The following is a 15,023-nucleotide window of genomic DNA, read 5'->3' as shown; positions in this document are numbered from 1 at the left end:
ACGAAGCGTGCCTCAGGCCTGGGGAGAAGATGCTCTGTTCTGCAACAACCATTGCTTCCCACCTGTAACAACAGGGGCATGAACATGATGCTCTCGTGGTCTGCAAGCCGGGACATCTCCTGCTCTCTGCTTTTGGTTGCTTGGCCCCCGCTGGAAGAAGAAACCAGCGACGTTGAGAGACTTCTGAGTCTCCGTGGGAGCTATGGTGCAGTGGGTCCAGCTCTTCTCCCAGCAAGAATCACTCTGAGACTAATGGGCACTTCGGGATTAAAATCTCTCCCTGAAGAACAGCCACCAAAAAACACCAGCTGATGAGTCAGGGCTCTCCAGACCGCTGATTATTTTTCCCAGAGAACCCCTATGAGTCCAGCAAGAGGACTGAGGCATGAGGCAGACTAAGTTCTGTTCACTCCTGAGATGTAGTCTGAAGACCAGAGTCCTAAGGACAGCTCTTTTAAGAGTGCTAGTCACGTACACGCTTTAATTAGCAAGCCTGCACCAAGAGGAGCTCCGATTCCCTTCTGTTCTCACCCCATTGACATCTTGCGTTAAACCAGCTGCTTTGTTTTAACCATCATCTCGGTCTCCTCCCCATCTCATCTGGAGTTCTGATATTGCTGTAACGTTGGGCAATTCACCCTGCAAGACACTCGGGACAGAAGTTGGTATTTTTCTGCAAGAGGCAATACTTAAAGCTGAAGTGGAGTAATGCAAAATACCTGCTTCTGGAGCACAGCAGTGCAGAAATCTAAGATCTAAGATGTGGTTTAGCCTGGAATATTTTCCATGAACCCCTTATTATATCCTTTTTTCTTTTTTTTCTTCCTTTTTCTGTTTTAAGTACAGTTTCTAAGTGTGGATTGTGTGGGTTTTTCTGGCTAATACCTGTAAGGAAATTTAAGTTTATGTAAAAGTTGCAACATTTTGCTCAAAAGAGTAGAGCTGAGTTTGCTGTGAAAGGAGAGTTATTTTTGCATGAAAATTAATGACATTTTCAGAGGCTTGTCACAAAAAATTTAGACATTTCCAGAAGAGATTTTGATGTTTGTTTTATGTGGAATTACTGGCCTGCCTGGGCCTTGCTGATTCATGAGAAAAATGTGGCCTTGCCTTAAGCCTGATTACTCTTTACCCACCTGAAGGTAAATATATATTTAGGTGCTTTGATGCCACAACTGTAGATAAGTTTATTATGTCCCAGCTTCAGCAACTCTGCATGGCGAAGCACAGCGTGGCATTGTTGTACATATGCCTAAGTTTAATTGACTTAAACCATCTACGATTGGGTTTCTGAGGTGTGAGTGGACACGTGTGCAGTGGTAAAGCCTTCACATAATGATCATGATCTGGTTCCTAACACTTCCAAGATCTCTGTGTTCTAAAACCTAAAAGGTTTTACTGGTAATTTCTGGCTGTTCGTAGTCTCTTCATCTGAGCTAGTGGTGGAGGAGCAGTGTTGAGAGGGGTGAGGAGCCATCAGCTGGGAAGGTTGTACTCAAGGTAAGAACTAAGTATAAGAAATAAGTGTGAAGTGCTGTTTCCATAAGGTGACCTGACCTCTGTGACCCGTGGAGTGATGTGTCCGAAACCACAGAGCGATGCAGAGGGGAAATGGGAACAGGACCAAGAAGTCCCAAATCTCCTTTGCCCCAGACAGTGGCACAGAGCACACGTCAATAACGCACAGCGGGTTGTGGAAGGCAAAGAGTAATGGGAGACGTCAGGGAGACATCAGATAAGCAAAGGTAAAGACTGGGCATGAGATAAAGTCCGGCTGCACTGATAACGTCTGCTTTTGGAGAGGATGCCAAGGAGAGAGGAACACGAGCTCGCTGCTGGCGTGTTGCGCTTGGGAGTCACCAAGGTCAAACTCCCTAAGAAAGGTCCAGCTCCCCGGTTCTGTGTTATGTGGGGGCTTTTTTCCCCTGGCAGTTTGTGGGGAGCTCCGGGAGCTGCACCCCTGTGGAAAGCAAGCCAGCCCACGGAGCTGGGTGGCGTGATGAAAGGATGGCAAATCTGCCTCCCTGGAGGACTTCTGGTGTTTAGACACTGCCGTGTTTGCAACAGTCCTCTGCTTCCCGCCCTCCCCGGGGGGTTGTTTCCACTTAAATCCTTGTGCCGGGAGCCTTCTCCTTGTCTAAATGGGCACTACACGTTTAATCCAAACAACCAGGTGACTCCAGCACAAAGCCCGTGGCAATAAGTCAACGTTAATGATTACCCTGGGCCCCTTGGGTTATGTAAGCCTGGATGTGCTGTACCACAGGCTCTCGGCTCGGACCTGCCCTCCCCCTCAGGGAGCAACACCAAGGACCTGCCAACACACAGAGAAAGCTCTTTGGAGCCAGCTGGGATTTTCCTTCTCCCCTTTTGACGGCATCTATGAGACCCATTACTTGGTTCAGCGATGCCATGCTTTGCTCGCTTGCTGTGCAGAGACATTGCTTTTAAACAATAGTTGAGCTGAGCTCCCACTGACTTTAGGAAAAGCCAAGGAGTGTGACCACCATGGCTTGTGCAGGGGAAAAATTTTCCAGCTAAGGCAGGGACTGCAGATCCTGGTGGGTCTTTGGCTTCCCTCGCTTGTTTCTTCTGGGACATCCGTGTTTTGGTGGCTTTTAATCTCTTATCCCACAGGTTTTAGTTTTGTTCTTGCTTTTTCTTTGCGGGGGGGGTGTGTGGTGTGTTTGAAGGGGTGTGGTGTGAAAAATGGAGATTGTGAAGAATCTTGTAGTCTTAACATGTAGCGTGTGACTGCATACAGCTAGAGAGGTGGGACTTAATGACTTCATGGTCAAATGATCCTATATCGTAAGGTTTGTAGATTCTCAGTCCTCAGCTTTTGCAGGTCTGAGCTTTGATCTGTCCTGCCAGCTCAGTGCGGGTCTTCCCCCAGCTAGAGCTGGAGCACATCCTTCGCCTTTTGCCGTGTTCCCTACCCAAGTATCTCTTTTCTAAGGGTTTTGTGGTTAGGCTGCCTCAAAGTCTGTGTAAGTACTTATCTCCTACAGAGTAAGGTTGGATGAACCTCTTAGCGCTTGGAGAAGTCTGTCACAGAGAACTTTTATCAGCTCACCCGTCCTTCCCTACGGAGCGTGTACGGCTTGGCCAGCATCTCGCTGAGCCCCAGCTCTCTATTCAAGCATCCTGCAGTTTAGAGCAACAACTGAGAAGTCTCTGGGCATCACGAGCAGAGGGCAGTGTTTGCATCTCTGCCGAGCGCAGCAAGCCGAGGCGTTAGGTAAAATGGGAGCGAAATAGATGAATGACAAGTAACTGTTGGGAGAGCCAGCTCTCTTCTTGCACTGGTGCACGGCTGTAACTCTTCCCCTGCTCGTGTTGGAGTCATAACCATCCCGAAAGGGAGAGAAAATTGAGGTAATGTGGCCTATAGTTTTCTGGAAAGAAGCAGAGAAAGGGAAGCAGAAACCGAAGCAAGTGATGGTGTAAGAGGCACTGTTCTGTCTTTTCCAGCACAGAGTGACAGGCTCTCTTTGCAGAAAGGGCTCTGCTTGTGGTGCAGGAGGAGGGTGGTCCGAGCTAGCAGCCAGCGTCAGAGCAGCCAGTGCAGAGTGCTCTGGGGCAGCAGCAGCTTTGACGGAGGTTTAGTGAATGATAGTCGGAGAGTTGTGCCTTGGACAGTTGGCAGCATAAAGAGAAAGGGCTGGGATTGCTCCTGCCCATCCCTCAGGTACCCTTCCTCGTGTAAGGGTACTGCTTTCTCCTCCTGATTCTGCAGCTCGTTCTTGGAGTGGCCACTTCCCAAAGCAGAAATATTATTTATCCATATGACCCAGATACCAAGAGCCTCAATAATTACAAGGCACTCTGAGATCTTTAGTGGAACCATCTATCCAGGAATTGTTTTGCATGTGACTGAGGGTGGAGTCTAGCAACCCCCAAAAAGAAAGGTACAAAGAAATACTGTTTTGTATCTAAAAAAGCCTCTGGCGTCTGCCTCTCCTACCGAGTCCAGCGGGCACCAGCTTAAGCCCTGTTAGTTATTCCAACATTATGGCTGCAAATACAGGGATTGGGCTATGGGGCTGAAAAGCATCCAGGCATTTAGTAAACTCGCCTTCCATAAGTGAAGGAGTGACGTGAACGTTCGAGTTTGGCTGTTGACTGCTGGCTTTTTCTGAGAAGTCTATAAACAGCAGCCAGGTAGTCTCTCACTTTTTGTTTCTCTGGTGTGTGTTGTTTTTCCATGGACAACATGTCCTGGACCTTAGAGAGTTGGATGGAGCCAGATTCATTCAGACCAGGTGTCCCTAGTGACAGATAATGCATCAGGGAGGGCAAAGGGCTCGGAAATTTCGTTATGTCAGAGCAGCCAGAGTGGCTGGAAAAACACCCGGGCTGTGCTGATGGCAGCAGCGCCGTAGCAGGCGGCCCCACGCACCGGCGCCTGTGCTGGACCTCAGCTCTGCTGAGCTGGTCTCGGGGCTGACCGGGACACTGTGGCACCAGGGAGCCGAGACGTGGATGTGGGCGTCCCAGGGCAGCGCTGACGTGGGAAGGAAGCACCTTGCTGTGCCAGAGATCTCTCTGCCTCGGCTGGTGGGGAAATGGCCTCTGGCATGGGCTCGTCCCTTTTGGAAGTGGCAGATGCTCCTGGGGAAGTTTTGGCTCGTAGGGGAGCACGGGGTGATGAGCAAACTGTCTTCTCTCAGAAAATCAAGTTAGTTACAGCTGACAGGTTTGCTGGTAAACTCTCCCTCTTGCTCCCTAGGCATTAATGGCACAACTGGAGGGTGTACATTTACCTGCCACCTGGGACCTTTAGTCTCCTCGCAGGGTACTCCAACAACTGATAAATAAACACACATTAGTAACACATTTGCCTGCGAGGGAGCGTGGATTTTCTTTAGCACTGAAGTTCACAACAGCCCTCCTCAAGCACTGCCCGCTTCCCTCAGCACTTACCCCTCACTTAGTATCACTGGCATTGCCTTGAAGATAATCCAGGCTTGCGTGTGAGATCAGTGACTCTCGTGAAAGTTTAGTGTGAACCAATCCGTGTCATGCCTAAAGGAATGATTGGCAAATTAGAATTGGTCCTGATGACTTCATGCGCGTTACCTGATACCCTGTGACAGATCCCTGGTGGGTGGAGGACCAAGCATCCAGGGAGAGCTGGAGCCACCTTCCTCGCTTTTCTCTGGCATTTTCATGCTAATCTGAGTGTAACAAATTAGCTGTGCTAAACTAATAATAACATTTGGCACTTCTCTAGCATCTTCCAGCTGAGGAGCAGAACGTGCTTCCCAGTGGGGAATTAAGCCCTTCAAGCCCCCTGAAGAGTAGCTGTCACCTTCATTGTGCAAAGTCAGAAAAAGGATTTAAATTGTTTGACTAAGAGTTCTCGGGGAGCTTGTGGCAGAGCTGCAGAGCAAACCCAAAAGTACCAATTCCTTCTCAGCCCCAGGTGTTAATCACAGATTAATCACTTGATGTGATTTTTGAGACGTGTACACACTGATGTGTAGATGCAATTAATTGAAGGACGCTGGGGGAGAAGTGGGGATGCTTTTTAGCCCTCTGGATAGGCTTAAGACCTGCATGAGGTCAGGCACGAGGAATGACAAACGCGTTCATTTTGCTGATGGAGCATGAGTGATGGGGGTGCGGGTGTGCTGTGGCCCTCGCAGCTGTCACAGGCCTGGGGAGCAGCGGGGGAACAACTTGGCTAGATCTGCTTCTGACTTTTTGAGTCCTCACTATGGTCCTTGGTGACCTCTCAGATGTGTTCATGCTCTTCATCTTCTGTGGGCACCATGTTGGCTCCCACAGTAAGTAACAAGAAGTTGAGCTTAATTTTTTTTTTTTTTTTCCTCTGACTCTATCACCCCATAAAGCACTTCCACACTGCTTAAGACTTCACCCGTACGATGCAATCAAATGGAAGCTGATTACCACCCTCAGAGATTTCCTTGCACTAAAATCCAACTTGCACCTTGCAGTACCTTCCTATACACCTACCTACAATCTTTCCTTCCTTAACTTTGATACTTTCTGCTTACCCTTCTCAAACACATTTATTTAAAAAAAAAAAATGACCAGCTGCTGCTGCACTACTTTTATCTACTAACACACAAACATTTTAGATTGCGTAAGAGTGCCTTTTTTCAAAGTTAGTACAGAAGATCTAGTCCAATGTAACCTCTGCTGTTTATTCTGATCTTTTATTCAACTTCTGCAACTAGATAATTCGTGTGGGATTTAATAAACTTTACCCTTTGTGTGATAAGTTCTAGTTATTATTTTCAAGGCAGCTTATTGGATCAACAGATAACTAGTCACTAGCCAGAGTGATGTGCTGTTGAGAGAGAGGTTTCTACTTGCCTTATAGTGACTAAGTAGGTATATGTAAACCCCAGAGAAACCTTGCAAATAGAGTTTCCGTGTCATAGATGCAGTATATTTGCAGAACAAGAGTTAGCCTAAGTCAGCTGGCAGTCTAACAAGATGCGCAGGACAAATAAAGCACATTTGGGACTGCCCAGAAAAAAAGTAATTCCTTTTCATGAGAAAAAAAAAAAAAAAAAGAAAATGTTCACCAGAAGATGTGGGAGAGCAAGAGAGACAGCGGAATTGCTCATGTAGGGGCAGGCAGTTGCTGGGGATGGTGGCTGTGCTAGCTCTGGTCCCAGAGCTGCTGGACTGGTCCCTCGCTGCAGCTACGCACAGCCTGGACCTGCCGGTGTTGGGTGTTTTGAAGTGATGCTCCTTCTCCCTCATTTTCTTTCCACGGAGGCTCTCCCTGTGAACTGAGGATGTTGTGAATTTACCAGGAAGACTCTATTGATGAGCTAACGTTAAAGAAAAATAAAGTTTCTAGTGCAAAATATCGCAGCCTGCGGGGGGTTTATTTAAGTGAGGTGCTGTTCGGGGACTTGCTGTGCAGGGAGAATGGGGAGTGGAATCTTCTCTCAGTTTGTCCTTGAAGACCCCTCGTGAGGCCACCCCTGTGTCTCCGTTAACAGAGGAGCCCTGGGTCAATGGGGTGCGAAGGCAGCGGGGGGCTCTCTGTAACCCGCTGGTCTCTGCCACCGGCACCTCCTCTGTCCTTCTAGTCCAAGATCTTCCACCGGTCAAAACTTTTCTGTCAGATGAATTTCAGATATTTTCAGGGTTGGTGTTTTGTTTTTTTTTTTTGTCAAATGTGAATTTCAAGAATTACGTGGTTTTGTTCAAACCTCAGCAGTTCGTTTTGAAGTTGACCTTTTCTTCACTTTTCAGCAACACGAGAAATGTGAGTTTTATGAACAAAGCATGGACTGGAGCAGACTTCTTCCATGTTTGTAAACATTTTCATGGGATAATGTCCACCGTTTTCTGCTTGTCTTTGGAAATAGCCACCTCAGAGTCCCATGGCTGCAATCTCTAAATGCAATCATATGACAAAAGCCATTTGCTGTTCCCCTTGCCTGGCATCAGCACACGGACTCCACCCGTGAAGACCATCTCAAGGTCATTTGCCTACTCTGGGGGAAGTGCAACACTGAAGAGAAGACTCAACTAATGTCTTTAGGGTCTTCAGATGGAAGCAGCAACAACAGAATAATATTTCTGATTAGTGCTGCAATGTGATAGCAGCCATGAGGGAAAAGAGAAACACTCTTGCAGAAAGATGTTTAGATCTTCAAGGTCATATTCTCAGTCATTCCTAAGCTCAGTCCTTCTTCACCATGCTTTGCTTTCTCTGGTCAGCGGTATTGTCGGGGCAACGCAGAGGTATTAGCTGCCCTAATTTTTTGGACAGGCACAAGGACAGAGGTAGACCTCCTCGTCAGAGGTGGAAACGTGATTTGCAGCTTTCGATGTCCTGCCTCATATTTCATCTGCGAGCCTGTGGCTGCCAGGTATCAAACCACGCAGCACATGGGTTTGGAGCCTCTCCTGTTCGTGCTCTGGGTGTAGAGACCAAGACAAACAAAAGGGCTCTGACCCAGGTGAAGTCAGTGAAGGCTAAAGTCTGTGAGACTGTGAGTCTCACCTGGGTCTGGGGGTAATCAGAGCTCTCAGCTCAGGGCATCTCCAGGTTCCCATAAAGGGAGGAGCTCAGGGGTGCAGGTGGGATGGTGATGGGGTGCCTAATGCTGGCCAGGAAGGTGGTTTGGCTGCAGGAACCTCTAGGGAGTGATCAAGGAAGGAGACTACAGCAAGGAGCAGCTGGCCTGTGTAGTGAGACGCCTTGAGGAACGACCCTTCAGCAGGTACTGTGTTGGGGAGGGCGGGATTGACGTGGTTGAATCTTTTGACTTGGAGTTTTCTTTTGAGGAAAGTGGGTTCATTCAGTGATGAAAGAGGTCTGAGACTGGTGGTTAAAGACTGTTTGCTGGTGTTTAAGCCCAGGTGGTGATGGATTGTGCTTAACTGGGAGGAAGCTGAGGTGCTTCCTGACTGAGGTGTCTGAGTTCAGGGTCCTGGTAGTGTTTGCCCTTGTTCAGGGGGATGTAGGATAGGTCCCTGGTTCAGTTCAGGTGTCTGGGCCTTGGCTGTGCCACGCAATGTGACTCAGGGGATCATGCTCCTTTCTGGACCTGTTGTTCTTTTTCTTCTCCTGGCACAGAAGAGAGGGCTTCCTCCTGTTCCAGTGTCCTAGCATAAAAATAAACCTCTTGTCAATTCTTTATTTTCCTCTCTTCTGGATAAAAGAGGCTGTGCTCTAAACCATAAAGGCAAGCACACAGGCTGTTTTCTGGGAGGTGAGGAGGAGCAAACACAGTTTAGCCTCTGAGCTAGAGAGTTTCCTAGTACAGGGCACAGCCCAGCTTTTTCCACATGTGGGCTTGGGCCCAGACATCACCCTGACAACATGTGGGAACATAAATACAAACAAAAATAACTTCCAGATGAGGGATGTATGCAATGTTTTCTTTTACTGGCATTCATGCTTGCTTATTTGGCTGAAGTTGACAATCAACTCTGCTTATTGCAACAGGGTAGCAGGAGGATGCTAGGAACAGTGGAAGTGCCTGTTCGGCTGTGTCTGCTTCTCGAGAGAGGGATGAAACCCTCAGCAGCCACCTTGGGGAGGGCCTGTGCAATTTTCAGAGGTGTCCAGGGCCCCTGAGCCAGCAAGGACAGTCTTGTCAGAGCAGAACCTTTTGGGGGACCCCGACTGACCTGTAACTGTTTAGGAGCTCTTACTTTGTGGCCCATGTTGTGAGGCACCTCTTGCCTGGCTGTGCTGCGTTAGGGGATGTCCTCATGGATCTGGGTAGGACTGTGTCCTCAGGAGGTGAAAGCAGTCCCCTGAGGAAAGGAGGTTTGCATTTTATCTTCTTTCACTTGTGAATGATATTAGTGGGGTTTTAAGGTTTTTTTTTTGTTTTTTTTTTTTTTTGGCTGGGAGAATCCCTAAGCAGCCTGATCTCCCTGGGATCAGGGTTGGTTTGGGCTGTGTGCCCAGCGCTTCTCAGGTTTATGGTGGGGGAAGAAGGGGAGATACTGGGGGCTGTAGCCCCTTGTCTTACATTGGCACCAGCTTCTCATTCCCTTCCGCATTGTGTGCCTTGCTTATGGGGCTATGCCCCTCTCTTTCTGATCTCCCATGAAGCTGGGGCTATGAAAGCAGTATCTCAAGCTCCTTATTTTTAGATCAGAAGATAAAAACATGATTTCTTACACGTGTGTGCATATGTAATTCCCATAGATAGTACAAAACTATGCTGCTCTAAGCAATGCAGTTGGGATGCTGAGGCATGATTCTGTATTGCAGCCCTTAGAGGGGGTCCTGGTCTACCTGGACACTGAATTTCTTGCTGACTTACCTCCAGGGCAACATCATGGAAGACAAGAATGACACCAGCTTAAAACTGGTGAGGGGGGAAAAAAGGGTGCTCTTATAGCTACGTATCCTCTTTTTTTCTCACTGGAAAAATCTGTCTGTGAATGTAACTTCATTATATTACAATAGCCAGTCCCTGATGTTGCTGCTTCAAGTCCGTATGTCTAACAGGTCTAAAAATAACTAAATAAATCGCTCAAATGAGGCAGTAAGCAAATAGATTTGCCCACCTGTTTATTAATAAACACATGCACATGAACCTATATTTCTATATTAGAACATGGCTCTGAGTCTCCTGTGGGTATAAAAAGAAAAACACCTGGCAAAGAGCGAGGGCAGTAAGGCAAGTACAAAGTTTCCACAGTAAACATATTTGTGTTTGCTGAGCAAGTGTTGCCTTAGGAAGGCAGGCGAGGCGAGGAGCTACCGCTGGCTTGCAGAGCCTCAGATTACCCAGCACAGAGAGAGACGACTCCGACAGCTGCGGATCTGCAGGTCGCAGTTGGATCGCAGGGGGGGAATATCCGAGAAAAGGGCCGTGCAGGCATCCTTCCCAGCCTCTCCCCATGTCTGTGTGCTTGAGAAGTCCAAGTGCACTTCCTCCTTGGAGTTTGGGTTCAGAAAGCAGCCAGGAGATAGCGCAACAGCAAAGCTGAGCTTTTGTGTGTGTTTTGTTGTGTTTTTTTTGGGTTTTTTTCTTTTTTTCAGGATGGCTTGGTGCATGCTCTAATCCTTGCCCTTGCAGAAATATCTCTGCTGCGCAGCAGAGCAGTCCTTTCACAGCATCGCTGTAGAGGTGATGCAAAGCAAACCTTTCCTGGTTGGATTCATGGTCATTTACTGGCAGAGTTGTACTATGGGGGGTAAAGGATGAAGGAGGAAGCTGGAGGAAGAGTGTGCCCAGGGCATGCCAGGACCTGGCATAGGGTCTCTGGGAAGGGAAGATCAGGGTGTCCCGATGACCAGCGTCGTTTGTGTGCTGTGAGATAAGGGTAGCTAAACCCCCCAAGTGGATGTATCCATTGTGATGGCTCCTCTTCTTGCCTTCTCGTCCCTGTCTGCAAGCTGTGGTGTACAGTTCTCCCAGCCGCGCTGCTATTTCTGCTTCCTCGCAGGGTCAGCTGAAACATGCTGAACAAAAAGCAAAAGGATAACAACCCCCCCCAAGCAAGGCACTGTCTAACTGGGGCATGTTGAGATGTGTGGCCAAATCTGAGGCTGTGTAGGTGGGTGTCTCGGGTCTTTCTACGCTGTTTTCTAGCTCTGCAAGAGACTCAGCAGTTCAGTTAAGGACGATAACTCTTTGTAATTAAACAAACAGTCTTGCATTGGATTAAGACAAAGCCTCCCATCTAACTGCCTCCAGCTGTGGTGATGCAAAGGAGATGTCAGGTTCACACTAAAAATGATCTGAGCCCATGACAGGCAGTCACACCTAGGCCTGGCTCTTCTAACATATTTGTAAATCTTTGGGTCCCCCCACTCCACCAGCAGTGGCAATAAAGATTGTTTTTATGAAGCTGTTGGATAACATAATCACGCTTCACAGCTTTATTTTACATGGTGATTTTGCTGTCCATTAATGTGCAAAACCTGAATGTTTGAACTACTGGTGTGGTCTTATCTCTGGCTTTGATATCGAGGGGAAGGAGGGTCAGAAATATTAGAAAGTGCTATGATTCAGTGATGTGTGTGTCACTGCATTTGGCTGCACAGCCTGCATTTTCTGCCTGGGATCTGCTGTTGTTTAATCTGAATCATAAAATTATGTTTAGTAATGGCAGTGAACTGTCATTTTTTTTTCTGTGTATTAAAAGCCTTGAGTAGCCTGGAGAAATCCTGTGAAATAGATTTGCCATCTCCTATCCCTCCTAGAGAAACCCTGTCTTTGTGGTAGACAGACTTTACATATTACTATCCTAGTAGTTTGTGGCTGCATCCAAATGTTTTGTGTTAGCAGCTATTACCTGCAATGACATCCCCAAAAGAAACTGTAGGCAGAGGAATATTTGGCACCCACGTACTGAAGAAGATGTGTTGCTTTATGTCACTAAAGCAGAAGCCGACCAAGTGACGTCCTTCCTTAGTGTGTCCTTGTTCTACTGGTGGCCAAGCAGAAAGTAGCCCCAGTTAACAGGTCCCTCCTGGCTGTTCACGGATGCTGCTTCATTGATGAAAAATAGCAGTTAGTATTGAAAGCTGTGGAAAGAGTGGCCTGCCAGACACTTGAAACAGCAGTGAGGGAGGCTAGACGAGTTTAAGCAAGTAGGGTATGGGTCATTCAATATTGCTGCAGCAATCTGTTTCCATTTGGTTTTGCCTGCTGGGCCCAAGGCATCACTCGCCCCTGGAACAGTTATCCAAAGGACAGAATCTGGTGAAGCTAAAAATGGATCATGTTCCTTCTCCTTAGCTCTTAAACCAAAATGTATAAAGCCGTTTGATCGTGGAAATTATCAAAAATGACATGCTCAGACACATGCATATTAAGTGATTACCACAGACTAAAGATCAGAAGAAATATTTCTCTACCTGAGTCTGTTGTTGCATGATTTCTGGTGGGAGGCAGCTGTCAGAGCCTGCCCCACTGATTATTATTTGGGACACATATGAAATTTCAGGGGTCTCATGGTTCTACAGCTATTTCTGAAGTAGGTCCACGAGGCAACCGCTAATACAAAGTGAGCTGCATGTTTTTAAACAAATAAGAGGATTTAGGTTAAATATTAACTTTTGGTCATTTCAACTCTGATAGCTTTGGCCTTCAGGTTGATCATTTAATGAGCTCCTTCCTGTTGCTACAGCAACTGCAGCCCTGGAAGACCTTGATGTTCAAGTCAGCAAAAAAAAATTAAAAAAAAAAATAAAGCCTGTCCTGAAATTTGCTTAGGCTTCTATTGATAAGTGTCTGTGCTCAGAGTCAATTGTTCAGACAAACAAGGCTTGGAAATGTACCACAGGGTTTAATGCAATCCTTGCGCAACCCTATCCCAATCCTTCGGCTCTTGCTGTTAAAAAAAATTTTAAAAACCCCAACAAACCTTAAATTTTGTGCCCTCCTCTGACACGCACTAAGCCATTCAGTGATGTTGTTTTAAGGAAGCAAACAGACTCGTTTTTTCTTCTTGCTGAGTTACCGTTGTACAGGGTGTAATTTCAGCCCATGAAGGTGTCTCCCCTCCATGTGCTGTGGACCAGAGGAGCGTCTGAGGTGTGATACAAGCTGATTTTTTGGAAGGACAGAGTTCATTTGTGCCCCCCTTCCAGCATGTGCTTGTACACAGCACCGTGCCAGATCTCAGCTGCTTCTTTTCTGTCCCTTTCAAATACAACTTCTGGCTAGAACGTCCTTTCTTCTTGGACCTCTCCCAGACTGAAAGGATTCAAAACTTTCCCTGAATGCTGGTTCTATTTTACAGACTCTTTCTGGGATGACGTTTTAGCGGGCATAAATCGGTATCACCTTGCTGAATTCCCTGCAGGTATGCCACTTACTGTCATTGAGGTTCTGGCCAGTTGTTTTTGCAGCAGTAGAAGCCTCTTCAGTTCTATTTACTTCTCTGAATTTTAATCTTGATGCTGTTGTTTGAGTCCTCTCTCTCTCTAGTTTTCAAGGACAAGAATTCTTTCTACGCCTGGGCAACTGCATCTCCACCTCTGATACGAGCAGAGGTCCAGGATGAGTGTGTGAGCACTACATGCATTTTTCTTTCTAGGTAGAATGCTCTGTCTCTCTCTTATAGAGGTATAAATATTTTAATGAACTGTAGGGCTACAGATGTATATAGCTGAGTGCTCATCAAAGCTGCTGGCAAAGCTGCTGTTGTCTTTAGTGTGGAGCCCTGAGGGCTTCTTGTTTGAGTCATGTTTCACAATTGTTTTTAAACATAAAGCTTTATGGCCCGATTTAAAGTACAGCTGGCAGGAAATGTTTTTTTTCCCATCCTGAAGAATACTTGAAACCTTCAAAAATAGTCCTGCTTCATGCTGAGACGGACTGACAGCTCCCAAACCAGCGAGCAGAAGCAGCCCACTGAAAGCAGTTAAAGTCCCAGTAATGTGCGTTCTCTCGGGGAAGCTGAGACGTGTTTGAATCCACAGTCTGAACCTGACTCTGGTCTCTCGTATCAGGGTGCATGGCCTGGCCAACAGTACTTTGCTACTTCATGTTTTCTCTTCCTGCTCTGGTTCCGGAATGTACATAGTGGACCTGAGATAAGAGCGTTTTCCCTGAGCTGTCACGGTGAAAGCTGTTCCCAGGAACTGTTTTAATTTCAGTGAGTCTGCATTTTCTGTCAAAATAACATTTTGTCAAAAACCTCTGGACTGTTTCTCATCCAAAGCCTGCTGATGTCAATGAAAAACAGTCCTCTTCAAGAGAATTTTAATAACTATTAAGAATACCAGAATAAAAGGACAATCACATTGGGAATTTTTCTTTCTTGGTGGAGGTCTGTATTGATCTTTATTTTCCTGCACTAATGAAAACTAGGAATGGTGATATTGGATAAAGATCTAGACTTCCCTTTGGTTTGAAAAAAGGGGTACGAGACTAGTTCATGCCTGCCAGAATACAGGTGTTTCTTTGATTGCTGGGATAGTCTAGCCAGGGGTAGGCTGCCATCAGGGACAGCCATGACCACATAGCAACACCCTGGTCAGATGTGTGCTAATATTCACTTTAATTTATTTTTTTTTTAAAAAAAAAAAGCAAACCAAACAAACCTTCAACTGGCAACGCAGCCCTTTCCTTCTCCCTTGAAACTTTTGGCTGATAGATCATCATAGACTTTAAAGATGGCTGGAATTTGTAGTTAAGCATGAATGGCAATAAAAGACAAATGAAATTGCCTCTCTGCCTGACATCTTCCATAGGAATGCACGTGTGTGCGCACACACACACACACACAAATATCTTGGTGAGCTATTAGCCTGGAAGTTACTCAAGTCTTAGAGTGATCCAGTTCTCTCGGGAAGAAGAAGAAAGTAAAGCTGCCAACTTTATACATCAAGTGGAACAATAATCCTGAACTAAGAGAAAAGCTTCCAAGTCTTCAGATGGTGAATTATTTATCTGCTGACATAGAACAATACGCACTTTGTAGTTGATGTACGAGATTCCCTATGTGTGTCACGTTAGAAAGCAAGGGGGTGTGGAGTTATACAATTATACTTTTTTTTTTTTTAATGGGGGAAACACCCGCTCCCACCACAGCTTTAAAATCTA

The sequence above is a fragment of the Athene noctua genome, chromosome 10 (genome assembly GCF_965140245.1).
Source record: "Athene noctua chromosome 10, bAthNoc1.hap1.1, whole genome shotgun sequence".
In the NCBI taxonomy this organism is placed as follows: domain Eukaryota; kingdom Metazoa; phylum Chordata; class Aves; order Strigiformes; family Strigidae; genus Athene; species Athene noctua.
This window is presented reverse-complemented; position numbering follows the sequence as displayed.